General features: G+C 46.9%; 1 long non-coding RNA gene across 1 annotated transcript; it reads left to right on the forward strand.

The window, feature by feature from the left end:
• The first annotated feature begins 1519 nt into the window (after positions 1–1519).
• Positions 1520–7354, forward strand: LOC137233032 (uncharacterized). The gene is made up of 4 exons (XR_010947268.1): positions 1520–1788; positions 4343–4431; positions 5114–5215; positions 5890–7354. It is a non-coding gene; the product is annotated as an uncharacterized lncRNA (long non-coding RNA).
• Positions 7355–9621: the final 2267 nt, after the last annotated feature.

Below are 9621 nucleotides of genomic sequence, written 5' to 3' on the forward strand. Positions count from 1 at the left end.
CCTTGCTTCTCTTCAAACATTCAGCCGTGCCCCTGCCTCAGGGACTTTGCACTCGTGGTCCCCTTTGCCTGGAACATTCTTCCCCCAGAAGAGGCTCCCTCACCTCCTTCAGGTCTCTACTCAAATGTTTTCCTGCTTAAAGTTGTCCTCGCCTCCAAAGCACTCTCTATCCCTCTCTCCTGCTTTGTTTTTCTCTCTGACACTTATTGCCACCTGGCATCCATGTACTTTACTTGGTTATAACTAACTAGAACTGAAGCTCCTTGAGAGCAGGGACCGTTCTTGTTCACTGTTATATCCCCACCATCACAACAAAGCTTGGCAGGTGGTAGGTGTTTGTGGAAGGATAAATACACGTACGATAGGATGTGATTGTGAGGGAGCCATTCAACTTCTCTGGTCCTCAGTATCAGGGAGAAGCCACACTGAGTGATCTCCAAGGTCCTGTTCCTGCCCTTGATCTCTGGCATCGTGAAGAGGTCCCTCTGAGAAGCTGTTCTAAGACCTGGGACATCCCCAGCCTTTGTCAGCCATGAAAGGATGGAGCTTCTGGCTTTCTCAGCTGAGGGATCACTTACTGGGAAGAAAATGTGGCCAGGGTCAGAGCTGTATTTGCCCTGATCATCTGTTGGAATGGATAGAAGCTGGGATTCCTACAATCCAATAGACACCCCTGAAGTCTGTGCCCACTGGCCTCTATCTATTTGCTCTAACCCTGGAGTTGAAATTTTAGGTGCCTATAATAGCTTTCTTTGCGCCCCAGGAAGGCGCGTGCACGCACGTGTGTGTGTGTGTGTGTGTGTGTGTGTGTGTGTGTGTGTGTAAGGACCCACTAACCTAATGAGTAAGGACCCGGAGTGGGAGTCAATGTAACAATGGCAGCAAGAAAGCAAAATGCAACCGCAATCCCCCAGCCTTCTCCCAGACCTGTGGCCTCCAGCCATTTCAGGTGTCCTGACCCCTCTTCCCACAGCCGGGGGTCTGTGCCCCTCACCTGTCTCCTCCGCTGGGTGGCCCCTCTTTCTGTGACTCTGACACCGGGGCAGCTGTGCCACCTGTGTCCATCCCAAGTCCATGTCCTACCCTCCCATGTGCACCCCTTTCTCTTGGATGCTGTCGCGGGGGCTGCCTGGGGGTCTGAATGGAGGCTGAACTTGCCAGTTGAGGGGCTGAACTGAGAGTGAAGTAGTTTGTTTAGGACAGGAAGTGTCTCCCCATTATAGTAGGGCATGTCTGGGGACGAGGTGGGTCTGGCCTCCTCTCCCCTTGTTCTGGCTGAACTGGCTGAATGGTAACTGCCGAGCCCTTACTGGCCATCCACCCCTAATCCGTCATCCACACAGCAGCCGGAATGGCGTTTCCAAATAATACTCTGGGATGGTTAATTTTACGTGTCAACATGACAGGGCCAAGGAAGGGATGCCCAGATGGCTGGTGAAATGTTATTTCTGGGTGTGTCTCTGAGGGCGTTTCTGGAAGAGATTAGCATTTGCAATGGGGAATGAGTAAAGCAGATGACTCTTCCCACTGGGTGGGCACTGTCCAACAAATACATCCGGGGCCTGAATAGAACGAAAAGGTGGAGGAAGGTTGAATTGTCTCTGGCTGACTGCTGAGCTGGGACATCCATCTTCTCCTGCCCTTCATGTCCTTGTTCTCGGGGCTTCAGACTCAGCCTGGAGTCTCTACCATGGGCTCCCTGGCTCTCAGGCCTTCAAACTATACCACCGGCTTTCCTTCCTGGGTCTCCAGCTTGCAGACGGCAGATCGTGGGACTTCTGTAATCATGTGAGTCAATTCCTTATAATGAATCACGTTCTAAATATATATATATATATATAAATAATATATATGTAATTGGTTCTGTTTCTGTGGAAAACCCTGACTACTAAAAAGTCAGTAATGTCACTGTCCTGCTTGAAACTCCTTCCTTGTTCCCCATGGCTCTTAAGACAAAAACCCAATCTCTGTAGCATCAGTTTGGCACACAAGGCCTTTCATGAGCCGGCCCTTGGCTGCCTCCCAGCCTCTCCATCCTCCTGTCCCTTGTGGGGCAGCATCAGGCCTCCCTCCTCTTCTCCTCTGTGCCGCCCTGAGGCACCTGTTAGCCTCTCCCAGCACGATTCACGATTCACACTACATTGTAATCACCTGCCTCCCCCTCTGGACCATGAGCTCCTCAAAGGCAGGGGTTGGGCTACATATATTTTGAACCTTTGACACTTGGCACTGTGAGTAGAGCTCAGTGTGTGTGTGTGTGTGTGCGCGTATGTGCACGCACGTGTCTATAAAATGAATGGAGAAACCCATCCTCTCAGGGTCCAAGATGTGAACCTACTTTCCCTCTCTCCATTTTCGGCCTGCTATGGGTGGAAGTGGCCAGGGTGGACCCTCCAGTCCCCTCTCCAGCTTCCACCCGAGAGCTGCAGGCTGCCTGCTGCTTCTTACCTCTCTGTACAAAGCCACTGCAAAACCCGCTCTATCTTCCTCCTCCTGACTCACCCATCCTCAGAGAGCTGGTGGCTCCTCTCCCTTCCTTCCCAAGCCCCACCCCACCCAAAGAGTTGCATGGCCTCTCTTCTGCATGGCTCTGTAGCAGATGCAGTTGGTGTTCTGTCACCTACTGGCTCTGTAACCTTGGGCAAGTCACTTAAGCTCTCTGAGTCTCAGCCTCAGGGAGACCACCCAGGGCCCCCAGGCTGGGCACTGCACAACTACAGACTATGCAGCCTGTCCCATGGCGCTCTTGGATTGAGCAATGCAGTGACCTGCCTCAGGTTCCTCCTATGAAGGTGGTAATACTACTGGGTGGATGACTATAATATAACATGTGTAAAATTCCTAGAACATACACTTAGAACTGGGCACTTAATAAGCACTTATGTGGCAATCTTTAGAGTTGTTTTATTATCATCACTATTATTATTATTGCGTAAAGAGTGCTATCCTCCTTCCCCTCTGACCCATAGGGTGTGGTTGTAGTGTTGGTGGGAAGTTGAGTTTTTCAGAGCCGAGTGATGACTCTGGGGGAGGGCGGTCACAGCAGTATGGACTGTTTTGTCTCAAGGAAGGTGTCTCTATTGCCCATCCGTGACCCAGGAACCGAGCCTGCTGCCATGATGGCCTGGGCTGAAATGAAACACATCCACAGACACACACTCAGAGAAGAACCATCTGCTCTTTACTCAGGGGATCCAATGATGAATGCAAACACACAGGGAAAACTGGGTGTTGGCCCTATGATCTAGTGGACTTATCTCCCTGCACCATGCGGGGGGAGCCTTGGTGTCCATTCTTTTGGGACAGCCCATGATGAACATTCCCTAGGTTTTCTGAGTGCCCCATAAATACACCCCCTTCTTTCCTCATGCAACCACTCTTCCCCAGGGTCAACCTCCCAGGTTTTAGGGGCCTCTACCCTACTAAGAAGAAGTTCCCTTTTCTGATGAGTCTGCACTTCTGTGACCTCAAAGTGAGTGCCTTTTAAAATTTTGTGCCCTAGATGCCTCACCCTATTTCTGACCTCACTTCTGGCTGGCATATATTCACCAACTGTCTTGATTTGTGAATCAAAGTTGTTCCTTCACTTCTTGACATTTTTTAGGCAACAGTTGGTTTCTCCCCAGCCAAGGAAAATGGGGAGAGCATTGAGCCCCAAAGAAAAAGTGTGTCTCTGTCAGTTTGGGCTGCTATAACAAATACACTGTAGGCTGGGTGGCTTAAACAACAGGTACTGGAGGCTGGAAGGTTCAAGATCAAGGTGCCAGGAAATCTGGTGTCTAGTGGGGACTCTCTTCTTGGTTTCAGATGGTTCTCTTCTAAATGTATCCTCACATGGCAGAGAGCAGAGCAGAGAGAAGAGAAGCAAGGTCTTTTGCCTCTTCTCCTGAGGGCACAAATTCCATTCAGTAGGGCTCCACCCTCATGACCTAATTACCTCCCAAAGGCCTCACCTCCTAAAACCATCACATTAGGGTTAAGATTTCAACATATGAGTTCTGGGGGGACACAAACACTTGGTCCATGGCAGACAGGAAGGAAACCCTTCTGGCTATCCTTCATATTGTGCTATAGTTGGAATTTTTTTCTTGTCCTCAAGTGTCTAAATACACGTAGACCATCTTGCACCACAAGGGCTGATTTCTCTGCCAAAAACCACGATCAGGTCTACGTGGGAGATTCACATTCCCCCTGCTGCCATTACGCTGACTTTATTGTGCTTAAAATTGAATGTGTGTCAGAATCATCTGGAGGGCTTGTTAAAACATAAATCGCTGGGCTCTGAATTTCTGAGTCTGTAGGTCTGAGATGGGGCCTAACATTTGCATCTTACACTTTCTAGGTGATGCTGATGCTGCTGGTCCGGGAACCACATTTTGAGAACCACTGAGCCCCTCCCCCAGCCACAAAATCCTCTTCTTCAAACTTGGGGTCAGGATTCTCTTGACGGCAAAGCTTGCATTGGGTTGGGGAGAGGAATGGAGTGGAGAAGGGAAGCTTCCTCACATTCTTATTATAGTTGCACACAAAAAAGTTAGCTCTTTATGAGTCTTATAATGAACAAGGCATTGTGCAAAAATATGACTGGGGTGAGATTGCTGGGTTCAATTAAGTACGAAAAATACTATATATTATTAGCACCGTGCTTTGTAGTTTATAAAGGGCTTCCACATGCATTTTCTACTTTGATCCTTAGAGAGACCCTGGGAGGTGAGCAAGGCATGTATCATCACCCCATGTTACAGAGGAGGAATCACAAGGGGAATTAACGTTTTTCCTTGCCTGCTGTGTTCCAGACACATTCCATAAAGATGCTCATCTAGACCTCACAACAACCCTCAGAAATTGGTATTATTACTTATCATGTGGATCAGGAAGCTTGGGGCTGAGAAGCTGAATGATTTGTCAAAGGTTGTGCATTTAATTAGCAGCAGAGCCAAAACTAAAATCAGTTTCTCCTGACTCCCCATTCAGGACTCAGAAGACACAGTTACACATATTTTGTGTGTGCAGCTGGGGTGAAATTTATAACTATTCAAGCAGTTGTAACTCTTTTTAAGAGAATTTTTTTTGTCCTTTCAGATTCTGTCTTGACTCCTCTCTCTGTGTTCAGTTTTTTCAATCCAGGTTTTCAATCCTTTGTGACACAGAATCAAGGTACTTGGAAGAGAGTGTTGGAACCAGAGGCGAAGCTGAGTTACATTCAGAAGAGGGAGTAAGTGGAGGGGAGGTGGTTGGGGAATGCCTTGTGGGCTAAGTGTTGAAAGTTTTGTGGGTTTGGCAAGTGGGAGACCCCAGAGCAGCTGCCGGGTGGGAACTGGGAGAAGAAAGAGAGTGGGATTTCACAGAGTTTGTCTCTGGATTTAAATTGGATCTCTCTTACTATTCTTAAAGAGATGCAGGGAAAACTGACACAAATGTAAAATTACTTTTGGCTGCTGAACTGTGCTCATTTGTATGTGATGCTGTGCAGAAAATGGGTTACATGGTACCCCATTTTATATTAAGGCTATGTACGCATGTGTTTTAAAGTGAGGATGTTTGAATGTGAAAGATAAGGTGTAAAAATATGGTTCAGTGGCAGAGATACTAAGGCTGGGAAGGAAAGAGATAAGGGGAGAAGGAGAAATAAAAGAGAAAGAAACAAAGAAGAAAAAAAAAGCGGGGTGGGGAGGTATTAGAAAAATGGACAGATAGGGGTAAATATACAGAGAAGCATCTTGAAAATAGAAACCAATTGGCATAAAGTAAGTTTGTCTTCTACTCGTTTCCCAAGGCTCTCTGCTACTGTGTTTCTCAAAATGTGATTAACTATTAGGAATATATTTTCCATTGTTACTCACTACTTATACACATATATAACTGGAAAAAACCTTTTTTTTTTTTCAGGGACTAATGCTTACCTTACGGTCCCCCATGAGCCACATTTACCAGTATTCATGTCCCTCCCCCAGTGACTGGCTTCAACTAGCAAGACATTAGCAAGGGTGATGCAAGGGGAGGCTTGCTGAGCTCTTGCACAATGGGGCCTGTCCTCTTGGAATTTTGCTCTTGTGATGTACTCCCTTGGAACCCAGAAATCATACTGTGGCTGCCCAAATTAGCAGTACGGAGAGGCCACTGGTTGGAGCACTGAGGCCCTAGCTGACACCCAATCTGAGCTCCCAGCCAATAGCCAGCCTCAGCTTGCCAACAATGTAAATGACGCATCTTGAAAGTGGGTCCTCCAGCCTCAGTTGAGCCACAACAACTGGTGCCCATGGAGCAGAGAAGAGCTGTCTTCACTGAGCCCTGCCTAAATTCCAGAATTATGAACAAATAAATGTTGCTTCAAGCCCGCCAAGTTTTGGGTTAGGTTTGTTATGCAGCCATAGGTAACATTCTAACTACACGCAGTGCACAGTGGTAGTTTCTATTGTATTCAATTCTATCTTATTTGTCAAGATGGTAAATTGATTTCATGACTTACTAATGAGTCATGATCCACAATTTGAAAAGCGCTGCTCTAATCAATGGCAGATGTGTTTGAGACAATCTGTTTTCCAACCTCTCCCTCTATCCTGCTGCTCTTAGCCTCTGTGACATGAAAGAGATGAGAGGTAATCTCAAGATGTCACCCAGTCCAGGGCTGTGTCTCACAAAGGGCTGCCCCTAAAGCCATCTGGGTCTCCAGGTAAACAATTCTATTCAGTAGATAATTTTACTCAGGAATTATTTAGCCCTTTTGTATGCCTGGCTCTGAATCCTGCAAGCACAGTTTACAACCAAGCATGGTCTACTGGTACCCAAGATACTAAATTTTTCACTACAAAGGGAGGATGGATATCACTCCCCCAACCCCTGCCCCATATACCCATCCTATGCCCTCTATTTCTCAAGACTCTGGGTTAAGATGAAGCAAGCATGTCCTATGTCATTAAAGCTTCTTATAACACAGTCCTGCCACTTACTTGTTTCCCCCCCAAATACAGCAATCCCTGCATCATATTCCACAGAACAAAAATATCAGGACCACCAGGGGAGCCTGTTAAATTCAGATTCCCAGGCCCAACTAAGTGATATGGGCTCATAAAAGATCCCTGGAGAGTGGTACCTGGAAATATGCATTTTTACGAGGTCTCCAGCCAGTTCTGCTGAACATGGACCTATAGGTTAGGTTTAACTATTCTAGGGGCTATGGTCTGGATCAGTGCATTTCAGCCTTTCCTGCCTCAAGTCATAGTAAGAAATATGTTCACGTTCTGTTCCTACACACACATATGTATCTGTAGAGGAAAAAGAAGTTTCATCAGACTCTACCGTTGTTGTATGCTGCACTTTGAATTTTCTATACTGTTTTATTGTGTTTCAAAGGCTGATAGTAACTCATTAAACTGATTTTATGATTCACCAGTGGGTCACACTGTACCATTAGTAATAAGCCTGGCCTAAGCAGGCTATGTGTCTATCCAGTAGACATGGCAGATTCTCCAGAGTTTTGCTGTAATAATGATTGTTTGGAGTTGCAAGCCTGGTCTCCATCTTTTTCCAATGTGCCTTCTGATTCTACTGCTACCAGGGCTTATATTCACATAGCACTTACTTAACCACATTCCTCTTTGTCATTGTCGGGTCTCCAGCTCAGCCTAGGCTGGGACTCAGGGTGCAGCTGAATCAGGGCCTGGGGTTCCCTCCAGGGCTCAGTTTGCAAGAACCAGTACTCTGGGAGCTTTTGGTTGCTGGGAGAAGGACATAGGGCAGGGCTGTGACAGCTAACCTCTGCTTTTTCCCCATGATGGTTGTTCCTGAGTCCTCAGGAAGCAGGAACTGGAGTTCCAAGTCCATGAATGGTATCTACGAAGGGCTGTGTGCACCTCCTGCAAGGGCAGAGCTTCTCCAACGTCCAGCTGCTCTAAAGACCTAAGAGGCACCTCTCAGGACTCCCAGAAACGAATTGGAGAAGATGGTGTTATCCAATAATTTAAGTAACTTTGTCTTGAATTTGTATTTTCATCTTACATCACTTCTTGGGCTGAGAAGTTCCCTAGATTTATTGCCTTCTGTATAAGTAGGGCTTGCTTGTCCCTAACTCTTTCAAGTGCAAAGTGGGCGACTATCACAGGCTACTCCAGGACTAGGCACCTGTCCTTATTCCCTGTCCCATCCTCTCTGGGATGGTTGACCTTCTTCTCAGTTTCATCCTTCAGCCAGATGAGGACCCATCTTCTCTGTCCTCAGACTTCAGCCTTTCTACCCCCTCCATCATTTTTGACATTTGAGACAGCCACTGAAGTCAAAGCAGATTCAAAAACGTGCCATTCATGGTGTCCAAGAAAGCCAAACGGGTCCCCAAATGATTGATTTAGTGGTTGCAGCTGGGCCTGGATGCAGACAGACAGCTAATGAGGTAATTTTTCTAAATGCAAAGTGTAAACAAGATAACAGCTCCCTCCCCCTCTCTGAGTCTCTCTGGGTTTCTCTTCCTTTCTTTCAATTTTCTGCAGAGATGCACATACCAGTTTGTATTTTATACCTTTACGAGTTGAAATGTGTCCCCTCAGAATGATATGCTGGGAGTCCTAATGCCCAGAATGTGGCCTTATTTGGAGATGGGGTCTTTTCAGAGGTGGTCGAGTTAAAAAGAGGTCATTAGGGTGAGCCTTAATCCATTGGTGCCCTTATGATGAGGGGACAATTTGGACATAGAGAGAAGCATGCATAGAGGGAAGATGATATAAGGAGACACAGAGAAGCCATCAACTACAAGCCAAGGAGAGAGGCCTGGAACAGATCCCTTCCTCAGAGCCCTCAGAAGGAACCAACCCTACTGACACCTTGATCTTGGAATTCCAGCCTCCAGAACAGTGAGACAATACATTGCTATTGTTTCAGCCACCCAGTCTATGGCACTTTGTTACAGCAGTCCCAGCAAACTAATACACACACATTTAAAATGGTTTGCTTCTGTGTTATCTCAGTTGGTCATTCTCCTTCCTGAGGTAGGGGAGGGCAAAGAAGGTGAAGATTTCCTGTGAAGCTGGTGAGGCTTATTCAGGGCCTTCAGCTACACCGGCCCTTCCAGAGCCCTGGCAGGACCATCTGTGATGTCTCCACGTAGTCACATGTTTCTGTAAAATGAGCAAATGATGCTTAAACTGCCAGGGTTATGACTACTGACTCTTCACGGCAGCTTCCCAGCCAGCACACTTTCCGTCACGTCATGTGGCCTTCGGGTGGCCACACGGCATTCTTAGACCTGGATAAAGGGCATTTGAGTTGACAATGTAGATAGTTGGGGTTCAGTGGGATACATGTATGGTTTGTGGCCACTCCCACCTATAATTAAATTTTCCTAGTCACCCCAGTGGAGGAATGGCTTCCAGGGATGCTACTACTGCCCTCTGTGTCCATTCACCTTGTAATGGGACACAAAAGTGTAGGCCAAAGTCAGGTCACTACGTGAAGAGAGCCCATGGCAACCAGCACCAGAAGTGTGTGGGGAGTGGAGAAAAATCAGGTTTGAAACATGGAGCCAGAAGTTGGTCTATGGAAATTCTTCCACTCATCAAATGCATAAAATTATTAGTCCTTAAAAGTTTAGTATCGGATCCTGAACCAAGATGGTGGAGGAGAAGGATGTGC

This window comes from Pseudorca crassidens, chromosome 10 (genome assembly GCF_039906515.1).
Source record: "Pseudorca crassidens isolate mPseCra1 chromosome 10, mPseCra1.hap1, whole genome shotgun sequence".
NCBI lineage: Eukaryota > Metazoa > Chordata > Mammalia > Artiodactyla > Delphinidae > Pseudorca > Pseudorca crassidens.